This window comes from Rhinatrema bivittatum, chromosome 17 (genome assembly GCF_901001135.1).
Source record: "Rhinatrema bivittatum chromosome 17, aRhiBiv1.1, whole genome shotgun sequence".
Classification (NCBI taxonomy): domain Eukaryota; kingdom Metazoa; phylum Chordata; class Amphibia; order Gymnophiona; family Rhinatrematidae; genus Rhinatrema; species Rhinatrema bivittatum.
The window spans coordinates 9788388-9801659 of NC_042631.1; the positions used below are offsets into that span (position 1 = coordinate 9788388).

The 13272-nt window shown below is 42.0% G+C and overlaps 1 long non-coding RNA gene across 2 annotated transcripts in view; it reads right to left on the reverse strand.

Moving 5' to 3' along the window:
- Positions 1 to 6928, reverse strand: part of LOC115079443 — a 76386-nt gene extending 69458 nt beyond the window's left edge. For both annotated transcript variants that reach the window (XR_003853289.1, XR_003853290.1), the window contains exon 1: positions 6752 to 6928. This is a non-coding gene — a long non-coding RNA (uncharacterized LOC115079443). The remainder of the gene's footprint in view (positions 1 to 6751) is intronic.
- Between the last annotated feature and the right edge of the window lie 6344 nt (positions 6929 to 13272).

Below are 13272 nucleotides of genomic sequence, written 5' to 3' on the forward strand. Positions count from 1 at the left end.
AAGACAATTTAAGCATGAAACCAAAGCTGTGGCAAAATGACTTGCCCCCAGATGGGAGGGCGTAAACTTTCTTGCCATCTTACAGATAATATAAATATAAACAATGAAGTCCATATTCCAAGGCATTTAGCTAAGTGGATATTTGGGCGCTTCTCAGACTAAATTTTAGCCAGATATCTTATTATCTGGCTAGAATTAGACAGATAACTTTGGGGTGTTCCGGGGAGAAATTACATTAGCCAGATAAGTTACCTGACTGCCTCCATCGTCCGGCCAAGTCTGGTTGCGCCAAAGAGCTGTCAGATAGTTATCTGGCTAACTTTAATATAGCTGGCTACATTCAATAGCGCGGCTGCACTTTTCAATATACCTTCAAAGTTAGTCGGATAGGTTTATCTGGCTAAGGCCTATATTTTCTAAAACACCGCAGCGTCATGAATCACGCGGGGCGGGGGGCGGGCCTGCGAAAGCCGGCAGCAATTATACCTCTGCGGTGCGCTGGCTGCCGGCTTTCACACCCAATAGCGCCATCATAAAAGGTGGTGCTATTGGGCGTGAAATGGGCAGCGAAAAGGCTCCTTACCTTTTCGCTGTCCACGCTGTCTTCATGGCGTCCACCCTGACTCCTCCTCTTCCGGGGCAGACGCCGCCCCAACTCCGACCCCTTTTAGCTATCGCACATGAAAAGGGACTTTTCGCGTGCAAAACGTCCCTTTTTGCGTGTGCTAGCTTTAAAAAATGACCCCCTAACTTTGCTATCTGGACAGAGCACATTGAATACTGTGTACAATTCTGGTCACTGCATCTCAAAAAAGATATAATTGCAATGGAGAAGGTACAGAGAAGGGCTATAGCTCCCCTATGAGGAAAGACTAAAGAGATTAGGACTTTTCAGTTTGGAGAAGAGATGGCTGAGGGGGGATATGATAGAGGTGTTTAAAATCATGAGAGGTCTAGAATGGGTAGATGTGAATCGGTTATTTACTCTTTCGGATAGTAGAAAGACTAGGGGACACTCCATGAAGTTAGCATGGGGCACATTTAAAACTAATCAGAGAAAGTTCTTTTTCACTCAATGCACAATTAAACTCTGGAATTTGTTGCCAGAGGATGTGGTTAGTGCAGTTAGTATAGCTGTGTTTAAAAAAGGATTGGATAAGTTCTTGGAGAAATCCATTACCTGCTATTAATTAAGTTGACTTAGAAAATAGCCACTGCTATTACTAGCAACGGTAACATGGAATAGACTTTGTTTTTGGGTACTTGCCAGGATCTTATGGCCTGGATTGGCCACTGTTGGTAACAGGATGCTGGGCTTGATAGACCCTTGGTCTGATCCAGTATGGCATGTTCTTATGTTCTTATATGCTCATGGGGCATGTCTTTGGATTGTTCTTAGATTGGGCTAATAAATGCTATCACAACCTAATACAAGTATAAGAGTTTTCTTCAGGACCAATATGGCCGCTAAAACTCTACTTCTAATATGATGGGAAATTATTTATCATCAAGTTGCCAGGTTCTTATGGCCTGGATTGGCCACTGTTGGAAACAGGATGCTGGGCTTGATGGACCCTTGGTCTGACACAGTATGGCATTTCTTATGTTCTTAAGTTTCTAGAGGGAGATCCTTATAGGGCTGGCCTTGTTGCTTCATGCAGATCTCAAGGTAGTGGGTAGTGTGGTCCAAGCTTTGCTAAGTGAGGGCTCCTGTTGGCGAGGTGGGGCTCTGCCTAGCAGTCAGATTCATGACAGGGTGCAACTATTAACTTTGCCTTTGATAAATCTGGAAATCTGGCAGTGCACTGAAAATCCAAGTTAAATGTTAACAGCCATTCAAGCCTGAGACAAGCTAAACACCGGAACACGTTCAAAGCAAGGAGAGGAGATGGAGCTTTTTTTTTTTTTCCCCAGGAAAGAGACAGGCATGTTTCTCAGGCTCTGGGAAGCAAAATAACAGAGTTCCAATGCAGTGGAACACACTTGGGCCCATAAAGTCCAGACTTAATGAAACGCAGCACAGAGCAAACACAGTGGAAAACAAAGTCCAGACTCAGTGCCAGGACAGACACTTCAAACTCAAGTAAAAATGCAAACAGACGCAAATATAGTCTAAACTTCAATGAACCAGATAAATGCAACTGTAGCTGTCTCTCTCTCCAAGCCAAGTCTGACCTCTAAAATTCTCCAAATAGTAGCAGCAGGTGTCTTCAGGAGTCAGCTAGGCAGGTAGAAAAAGCAACGGGCCCTCCATGATACCAGAGGTCCTGTCTTAATTTATCTACTTTCTTTAGGCTTAGCTATTCCCAGTATGGCTGGAATGATGATGACCACCAGGAATGCCTCAAGGAGTGATGAACAGGACAACTGTTATCAAAGTATAGGAATTTGCAGCTGTAGATTAGAGGGAGACAATTGTCAAAACCGCTTACCTGGTGAAAAATTGTCTTTCTCTGCCAGCTAAAAGTGTTCACAGGCTTGCACAGCATGCCTGCTTTTTAACTGGAAGTGATCCCCAAGGGCGGGAAGGGGCCTGTTAGGTAAGCAGCGTGCACAGATTTGATTTTCAAATCGGCTCATGGGGTTTTTCACAAAACATTTGCCCTCACGAAAAGGAAGCGCAAATTCCCTGAGTACTTTTGATCTCACGGACCTAGCAGGCAATTTTGAAAGGGTAGTTTCCCTTTGAATATTAACTAAAAGGTCTGTGGGTTTAAAAGTATTCTTGCACTTTGCAGCTAGGTAGGCTATTCAAAATTGCCTCCTACAAGGATGAATATACAGGTTGAAAATAAGTATCAAGAAAGAGCTTGGTAAAATCAGTGATGTCAGTAAGGATCTCAGTTACTTCAAAGTTCTAGAGCAGTGGTCCCCGACCCTGTCCTGGTGGCCCACCAGCCAGTCGGGTTTTCAGGATATCCACAATGAATATGCCTGGGCCCCCAGGACAGGGTTGGGCCCAGAGGATTTCTCAGATGACATCACTTTGATGGTTTTGCCATAAACAGGCTACGGCTTGCCCTACGTCTACAGTCCATTTGTAGCAGGGTTAGTAGGAAAATCTTTCAATCATGAAATTCACTGGTATTTTGCTTATAGATTTTACTGTTGCACATGTGTCAGCCCCAAGAAATACCACTTCTAACACCGCAGAAAGTCATTGGTTAACTCCGAAAGTGAATTTTTTTTCATTGGGCTTTTTGTACTATAAATTGGATTCTTTTTCACAGTCCAGAAAATACAAAGAAATCCACTTTGGCCACTAATAATGAGAGTATTCTGTTCCAAGAGAAGCAGTAAACATCTGCTTCCAGCGTAGGTGCTTAGTGACGCTAGAATAACTGGGGCTAGGTCACAGCAGGCCACTACCATGATCCAGGCTGAAGATTACAGAAGATTCAGCTATCGGGAGAGTGGGAGGGTAAGGGCCGGGGGCCTGGAGCTTACAAAGATTTTTAATTTCAACTGGGCCTAGTAGTGGGGGGAGGGGAAACAGTGAAACTGAGACCGGACCCAGCACTTAGATTTTTCAAAATATTAGATGATGGGTGTTTGGGGGGGGGACACTGCAGGCTCTGAATTTGGACCTTGAATGGGAGGGAGGTCCAATCTTATATATATATATATATTTTTTTATTTATTTTTTTTTTTTTTTTTTAAGCTTCACATTGTCACCTAACTGGCTATATTCTTTTGAATATAGCCAGTTAGGTGACTATATTGACTATATTCTTTTGAATATAGCCAATTAAGCTAAAACCAGACATCGGACACATCTAGCGCTAGGCAAATAACTTATCCAGCTAATTCCTAATATCAGAGTTAGCCAGATAAGTTATTCTCCTAAATTTGCCCCACCCTGGAACGTCTCCAACACGCCCTTGTTATTCAGCTAAATCTTCGCTGCATAAAGACTTATCCAGCTAACGTTTAGCCAGATAAGAAAGGGGAATATTCAAAACTAGCTATTTAGATGGATAATTCACAAATTATCCATATAAATGGCTCTGAATATTAATCTCACAGTAATTATTATACACATCACAAAGCAAACTAGACTAACACAACTCATTCTAAAAAATACCTCTTTTGAAAGGAAAACTGACAATATTTCTCATGTCTCAGTGCTATGCATACTACAGTCCCACCAAAAACAAACAGAGATGCTATCAATTTAAAAATGCAAAAGTGTTTGGTTGCAATTTTTAAGTTATCGGTGTTTTGATTGACAGCTTTATTCATCATTCGTCATAAAAATATTATTGGATCCTATCTCAAGTACAAATGAAAATAAAACAACCAATGTGGATAAAACAGTTTAAAGAAAAGTTTAAAATGAAAACATTTTGGAATGAATTATTAAAAGGAATTAATTTAAACAAATTTACAACAAATCAATTTGTTTTTTATGAAAAAACTTTAAAAAAAAAAAAAACAACTTGTTATACCTATTAATTATAGTTAGTATAATGATATACAGGAAAATAACATATTAAACAAAAATAATAAATATACTAAATGTAAACTACTAAAAATTATTGGAAGAATATACTGCAAAAAAGTTTATACAAATAGCAATAAATAAAACACCTGCTGGTATCCTCCAAAAGAAAAACACTGATTGGCCTATAAAAAACTTTATTTATGGTGAAAAGATGAAAGAAATAGCAGATATATGATTTTATCACTCTATCTTATAATAATACAAAATTATGCCTAAAACATTAGTTAAGGTATCAAAAAGTAAAATAAAAACTAATCAGAGTAAACATTTATCAATAAATCTGCTGCAGACAAATAATATAAAGTTCTTTCTTAGAATATGTGTATCATGCCAACAGTCTTTGTAGAAGATGTAGATGAACAAATGTTCCATGGAAAAATGTAGTCCTACTCTAAAATCAACAAGTGCTTAAGTATACTAGATCCATATCTTGGGTCTAGTACTGAAAAATATGGCAATCTGACCAACGTAGAACTATTCTTCAAACCCCAACAAAAGGCCTTGATGTATTGCTGAAGAATGGCTTCATGAGGGGGAGGAATGTCAAATAACATCATAATTCTTTAACACTGTTGAATAATAAAAATATTTTTTGCTAATATGTGTATAAGCTATTTTGCATAGGCCGCCGGTGTGCGCAAAGCCCCGGGACGCGCGTAAGTCCCGGGGCTTCCTAAAAGGGGCGGGAGGGGACGTGTCCGGGGGCGTGTCCGGGGGCAGGGGGCGGTCCGGGGCAGGTCCGGGGGCAGGGGGCGGTCCGGGGCAGGTCCGGGGGCGTGGTGACGGTTCGGGGGCGGGCTGGGAGGGCGGTCCCAAGTGCCCCGGCACTGCGGCCTGTGCCGGGGGATGCCGGGGCGGCGTGCGCAAGTTACGCCTGCTTCAAGCAGGCGTAACTTGCCCAACAAAGGTAGGGGGGGGATTTAGGTAGGGCTGGGGGGTGGGGTAGATAGGGGAAGGGAGGGGAAGGTGGGGGGATGCGGAGGGAACGGAGGCAGGCTGCGCGGCTCGGCGCGTGCAGGCTGCCGATTTTGCGCAGCCTGCACGCGCCGACCCCGGATTTTATAGGCTACGCGCGTATCTTATAAAATCTGGTGTACTTTTGTTCGCGCCACCTGTCCACCATTGTAGCATTCACAGACAGCCCTGTCTTTTTATTTTTAAATTTTAGAGGTCCTATCGCCAGGTTTCTTTTAGCGCAGGCCAACTCTAAGAGCTTAGGGACATCCGCTGCTTCTGCCAGGGTAATTTTAGCGGTTTGCATGGATGGGCATCCACCAGTTTGCCCAGTGTTCAGCCAAGTCCTCCAAACCCTCCTGGTTCCTTAGTCTGCTTGCCCCTCAGTTACCCCAGGCCCCTCAAACACTTCGCAGATGCCTGTACGTTTTTTGTTTTGAGACTCACACCTCCTTCCTAGCAGAAGTAAAGTTACGCAGCACTGGACCTGGGCACGTACCTGTGCGCGCACCTCTCGGCCCCACCCTGGAACGTGCGCACACCACGCCACGCCACGCCACGCCACATTCGGTCCCTTTTTTTCTCTGATGCGAGATATTCATACATCAGGACTTATGTGCGCATGGGGGTGGCTTTTAAAATCGGGCAGACACTCATATGTCCTACATGCGCGCTCGCCTCCCAATTTTGGCACGCGCCCAGCTTTTAAAATTCACCTTTAAATGGATATCTATGGCAGTGGGAGATAAAGAGCTTGATGTTCTTATCCAGGAGTGGATTTGTGGGAATGAGCCTGTACTTTGCACATTTTTTCTCAAACTTGCTTATTTAAATATGCATTTCATGTGGACTTTCTCACACACAAAAAAAAGCTTAACTACACATCCCTGTGAAGGAGTTAAATTTAGCAAAAAACTTGGGTTTGCAAACATTTTCATGTGAAATTGAACTATGCAAACATAAATAATGCATAATAAGAAACATAAGAAATGCCATACCGGGCCAGCATCCCATCTCCGACAGTGGCCAAGCCTGGTCCCAAAGAAGAGCTCCAATCCTTCTCATGCTTAATTAGGGAAAAGCATTGCCTTTCCAAAGTCTACATAGTTAATAATGGTTTATGGACTTTTCCTCCTGGAACTTGTCTAAACCCTTTTTATTCGTTCATATATTTATTGCTATCTGTATACTGCCAATACCAGTGCCGTAGGCGGTTTACTTTCTAAAAACATATACAACATTCATAAACAGATAAAACACATAACAGAACAGCCAAGTAAGGTCAGAACTTACTGCTATGATGAAACCAGCTCAATTAGGAAAAAGGCTGCCCGGAGAAGAAAGCCTTTGTGCAACCGAGTAACCTCAGATCTTGAGGCAATGAGTTCCAGAGGTGCAGCGATAGAAAAGGCACGTTCTCTTGTTTCAGAAAGTTTTGCTTGCCGGATGGCTCGCTGTGAGGAACCGAGATCTCTTGGCGGGTTGTAAACCCTCAACTTTGCATTTTAAACCCAGCTACGCTATTGTTTATTTAACACTGCTTATGACTCAATCATCACAGCGAAGAGCCATCCTAAGCGAGGAACATAATACATAAACATAGTTAATAAACAAATAGAACAGACGAAATTTACAATTTCTCAAACAAAAACACAAAATAATGCATAAAACAATAAAAATCACATAATCATACTGAAATGAACCAAAAGTTTCTTCAAATAAAATGGTGCTTCAATTTTTTATGAAACATCTCCACATCCAACATGGAATGTACATCAGATGGGAGGGTGCTCCATAATGTGGGTCAACCACATAAAACGCTCTTGTTGAAACTAATTTAGCTGAAGGGATCATTAACAGCACTAATTGCTTTCATCACATCCTCCAGCAACAAATTCTACAGTTTAATTGTGCAGGAAGTTAAACAATGCTTTCTCTGATTTGTTTTAAATGTGATATCTATTAGCTTCGTAGAATTTCACCTAATCCTAGGTCTATTTAAAAGGGTAAATAACCATTCCCTGTTTACTCATTCTAGGCCACTCAAGATTTTATAGACCTCTAGCATATCTCTTCTCCTGGCTGAAGAGCTATAAGCCATTTAGCCATTCCTCACAGAGGAACCGTTCCATCCCCTTTATCATTTTGGCCTTCCTTCTATATACCTTTTCTAGGTATGCTATATCTTTGTTGAGATGGGGTTACCAGAACTGCATATATTACTTAGTCACACCATGGATCAGTTCAGAGACATTAAGATATCCTCTGTTTTATTTTCCATTTCTTTCCTAATAATACCTAACATTCTATTTGCTTTTCTGACAGCAACCAAACAATGGACTGAGGATTTCAAAGTATTGAAGTTCCTTTTCCTGAGTGGTGATGCCTAACAGTGTACCTACTATTTGGATTATTCTTCCCTATATGCATTGTTTTGCACTTGTCCACATTACATTTTATCTGTCATTTAGACACCCCAAGTCTCACAAGGTCTTCATGCAATTCCTCACAATTGGCTTGTGATCTAACAATTTGAATAATTTTGTATCATCTGCAAATACGATCACCTCACTCTTCACTCCTTTTTCCAGATAATTTATATATTAAAAACCACTGGTCCCAGTACAGTCCCCTGGGGCACTCCACTATTTGCCTTTCTTCATTGAGAGAAATGACCATTCAGTCTTACTCCGTTTCCTATTTTTTTAGCCAGTTACTAATCTACATTGCCTCCTATCCCATGATTTTTAAATTTCCTGATGAGTCTCTCATGAGCGACATTTCAAATGCCTTCTGAAAATCTAGATACACTATAGCACCAGTTCATCCTTTTGAACATATTTGTTAATCTGTTTCAAAAAAATCTAACAGATTTGTAAAGCAAGACATCACTTTGCTATATCCATGTTGACTCTGCCCCATTAGTCTATGTTTATCCAGATGGTCAGCAATGGCTTTTACCATTTTGCCCATCACGATGTCAGGCTTACTGTAATTTTTTGGATAAGTCTAGTCTTTGGGGTACTGTAGCTGATTTGAATGAGAAGTTAGAGATAACAAGTAATAAGTCTGCAATTTCATTTTTAAGAAAAGTAAATTGGTTTTAAATTCCAAAAAGACAGAAGTGTTACAAATTGGGGAGACATCAGAGAAATGCTATTTAGGAGTTAAAAGTAACAGCAATTGATGCCGTAAAGTCTCTTGATGATAGTCTGGATAGCCATTTGAACTTAGATCAACAAGTTTCTGCACTGATCAAGATGTCTTATGTTCGTATAAGACTGGTTAGACAGCTGCATCCTTTCTTGAATTTCTAGGTTCTAAAATCTGTGACCTACTGCTTGGTAGTAACAGTAACTGATTATTGCAAGGCAATTTATTGGATTTTCTGGGAGTAATTACCCAGCATTTACAAGTGATCCAGAACATGGCAGCCAGAGTTGTTTTGGGATGTTCGAGAAAATTTCCTGCAATCCCACTTCTCTCGAAGCTCCATTGGTTGCCCATTAGATTGCATTGCAAGTTTAAAATTCTGGTGCTGGCATTCCAGATTGTGAGAGGACCAATCGAATATGTTGGTCTAGATCCAAAAGAATATTGCAATCACAGTATCAACACCAACTTCATCTCCCCTCAGGAAAGGCATTTCGCCAGCTTAAATTTCAGAATAGAGCTTTTTTCTACGGTAGTGCCAAAGTTGTGGAATGATTTACCCTTGGATCTGAGGCAGGAAACCGAGTTAAGGAGTTTTAGGAAGAAACTAAAAACTTGGCTGTTGATGTCAGAAATGAGGAATCTGTAGAATGGAATATGCTGTTGCTACCTCTTTTTTGATGCACAGTTAATTTTGTTTGAAATGGGCAGAGAGGAGACTTTTTCCTGTTTTGTGGATTTTTTTTAATTGATTTTATTGTTTTAACTATATTATAATTATGTTTTAAATTCTGTACCTCGCTTTGGTAGATTCTTCAGAATCTGGAAGACGATTCATAAATTTAATAAAATAAATCAATGAAGTTCTTCCAGAACTCTGGGTGTATACCACACCAGTCCCGGTGATGTTGATTTGCTATATTGCATTTTCCTGGTTCTTCGTAATTTCATTCAGTTCTTCTGAATCGTCCCCCTCAAAGACTTTTTCCAATGAAGGTATCTCCCCAACACCCTCTTTAGAAAAGACCGAAGCAAATAATTCATTTAGTTGTTTATCTGCTTTCCCTTGTCTTCCATGAGCACCCCTTTTATCCCTCGGTCATATAGCGGTCAATCCAACTCCCACAGGCTTCTTGCTTCGACTATACTTGAAAAAGTTTTTACTTTGAGTTTTTGCCTCTCTGCAGCTCATTATAAGGTGAATTTTAAAAGTTAGATGCGTGTCAGAATCAGGAGATGGGTGCGCATCTAGCACACGTGATTGTCCACCTGCTTTTATAAGCCGCCCACATGTGCGCACAAGTACGGATGCACGAATGTCTCGCATCGGGGAAAATAGGATGGAAAGTGGGCAGGGCATGGGCGTTCCAGGGAGGAACCAAGAGATATGTGTACAAGTAGCTATGCACCAGGGTGCGCCCCCCCCCCCGGTACATTTCAGCACAAAGTTACTTCTGCTATGGATGAAGTGTAAGTCAGAATAAAACAATTTCCAGGCATCTCCAGGTCTGGGGTAACTGGGGGGAGGGCAGGCTTAAGATCTAGGGGAGTTTGGAGGACCTAGCTCTAGACCGGGCAAACTGGTGAATGAACTGCTGAAACCGGTCATGGCTTTTACAAGTGTTTTCACCTTCGTCTTTCTCTGTGGCAATGATATATGGGCCAGATGCACTAAGCATTTTGCAAACGGGCATGCGGGCGCGCATGGACACACGTGCATTGGCACGCACCCAGAGACGCAGCAATTTTATAACATGCACACACATACGTGGTCATGCTATAAAATAGCCTAGGCATACATATATGTGCACCTATTTTTAAAATTGTGCATACCCAGCAGTGTAAATTGGCTTACAGATGCACAAGTGAGGGTATTTTATAACAGATGCACGTCCAGCCGAGGACCAGTTCATCCACCAGTTTGCCCAGTGTTCGGCTAGGTCCTCCAGCCCCCGGTTCTGTAGCCTGCACTTCTCTCAGTTACCCCAGACCCCTCACAGAAGCCTATAATTATTTTTTTTAACTTGAACCTCCTCCATAGCAGAAGTAAGGTTACGCAGCACTGGGCCTGGGTGTGCATCTGGGCGTGCGGTCACTTGCACGCACATCTCCTGGCCTCACCCCAGAACACCTACCCCTCACTCACACCTCGCCCCTTTCCTGTCCGATGCAGGATAAAATCAGGCGGACACGTGCAAGAGCCGGACACGTGCAAGTGCCAGCTCCCGATTTTGCCGCGCGTCCAGCTTTTAGGATTCATCTTTTAATGGGGAAAGCTCTTTAGTACATCTGGCTCCTAGTTAAAAGTCTGAAGTGCTAAAGAAAAGCAAAGCTACAGATGTGAATTCCATAACGACTGTGGTCCTGTTCCATTCTGCGTCCCCCCAGAGGTCAAAGGCTATGTCACTGAACCCATGGGATTAGCCTGGTCTTAAAGCATATCTACCAGGAGGCAAAGTGCCAGAAACATCATTACACAAAGAGTTTGCCATGGCAAAGAATGGGGCCTACAGTTTTGAAAGCAGAACCCCATATGATGCTATATTTTTTAGAAATTTCCAATAAATACTTGTTTTGCCATAAAGGTGGATTTATCTGTATTTCTGAACAAATATGGCCTGGTCCTTAGGAGCAAGAATACCCAGTTGTGCACTACATGTGGATTTCTTAGTGTTGGAGACCACCCAGAAGCATCCATCTTTGTCCCACTCTCTCTCCCTCTCAATAAAACTGCATCTCTATTTGGTATCTGTATATAGACCTAAGTAATGAAAGAGACACAGGCAGGTACTTTAGCTAAGTTAGCAACTGTTCAGTCAAACATTTAGTTACAAGTAAGGCAACGAAGAAAAAATAAAATGTCTATCATGCCAGCATTTATAAGCATGGTCATATACAGATGTACAGGCATTTCCAAATAGCAAGCAGATGTGCGATGCGAAGAACTCCAGGGCTGCGAGCTAATGAGCCGCACCACACGCACCTCTGCTGGTTCCATTTAATGCAGAGGAAAGAAATGACTCCGGATGAAACGTTCCCCTTTTGTGCAGCTCCCCCTTCTCCTCGCTGCAAAGGTCAAGCAGGAGGAAATGTCCATTTTTATGTCACCAGCACTGACAGGAATAGTTTGTGTTTTGGACTCTACGAGTGGTTATTTTTAATTCATGTAATTATTTATAATTCAGGGCTGAAGGGTATAAAGTTAATAGGTGAATAGTAAAGTGCCTTGGTGAAAGGAGCCAGTCCCCAGGAGCTTTTAGTCATTCCTTATGTCATGTGTTTTCTTTCCTTTAACATTTATACTCAAAACATGAAGGGTTCCCATTTTCTCTCCCAGCCTGTGCCTACAGCAGAGCTGCTTTGAAGGTGAAGTTCTAAACGTCTCCCATACGGTGCACACCCTATTATCACACAGCTTGCTTGCCTGGGTCTCCTGTTGGAGTTAGTGTGGCCCAATGGGTTTGTTTTTGCACGCACCATGCGAGAAATGAAATTCATTTTTGAACCTACCCATATTGGGCATGATCTCAGTCTCGAAAGTCTGCCGCTGGGACTCTTCTGTGCATTGCGCCAACGGGTCGCGTCTCTCTAGTTTTCTCCCATAGACTCTACAGACACTCATTTTTGTTCATTTGCCATCCACCGTAGCAATTATCGGCCTCTCAGCACGACGTTTGAGCTCACTGCTTTTTATGCATTCGTCTATCAGGTTCATGTCTACATGTGGCTGGGGAAGACATCTTTGCGGTTTCTGCATAATCTTTCTTGCTTATTGTTCCCTAATGGGTTTGTTTCATGCATACCATGACAGGAGTGAACTTCATTCTTTTGTCTGCTTAGGATTGACATGGACCTCAGTACGTATAAACCTGTGTTGACATCTAGGGCTTTTAGCTCAGTGCCCCTCTGCGAGTGTCGCCCATTCTTTATCTTATTCGTAATAATGAGACGAGCTGGGGCAGCAGCCCACCACACAGATCCTACGCTCAATAGGTACAGTGAGTAACTTCCTTTCTCTGGAACAGCTAATGACCTCATGCAAGATGTGTTGGCCAAAGTCTGATGATTCACGATAAATTTAAAAAATTGCCATTTTATTTCTCATAACAAACAAACTCCCATCCTGAATGTTGAATTGCTTGATGTATGTATGTATGCATTTATTTATAAACATTTGATATTCTGCCTTAACCAAGCCGGTCTCAAGATGGATTACAATCAATTTATAGAAGGTAGGAGTAACAACCCAAAGTAAACCTCAGCCAAAGGCACTTTCACCATTCAAAATTGTGCCTACAAAACTGGAAACGTTTTCTCCTGCTCCTTTGGGCTTCCAGCTCAATCAGAACCAGCTTTCTTTTTTTGGGGGGGGGGACGACGATATGGTGCCATGCACCTTCATGTGCAATTTACCCAAGGATTTTCCCCGTCTTTTATATTTCCTCCCAACTACTGCAGCAATGCTCTTTGGCATGTGGACCCCGAGTCTGGCCACCAGGTGCCACCATTGCGCAATGGCTCAGATTTCCCTCTTTCCAGGGTGTGCCAGTAAAAAATAATTATGCTTCCTTTTTTTTTCCTTCCTTTTTTTAATGTTTTAATTATTTTTTTCGTTTAGTGTGCACTTCAGAGTCGTAGTGTCCATGAAACCAATTAACGCA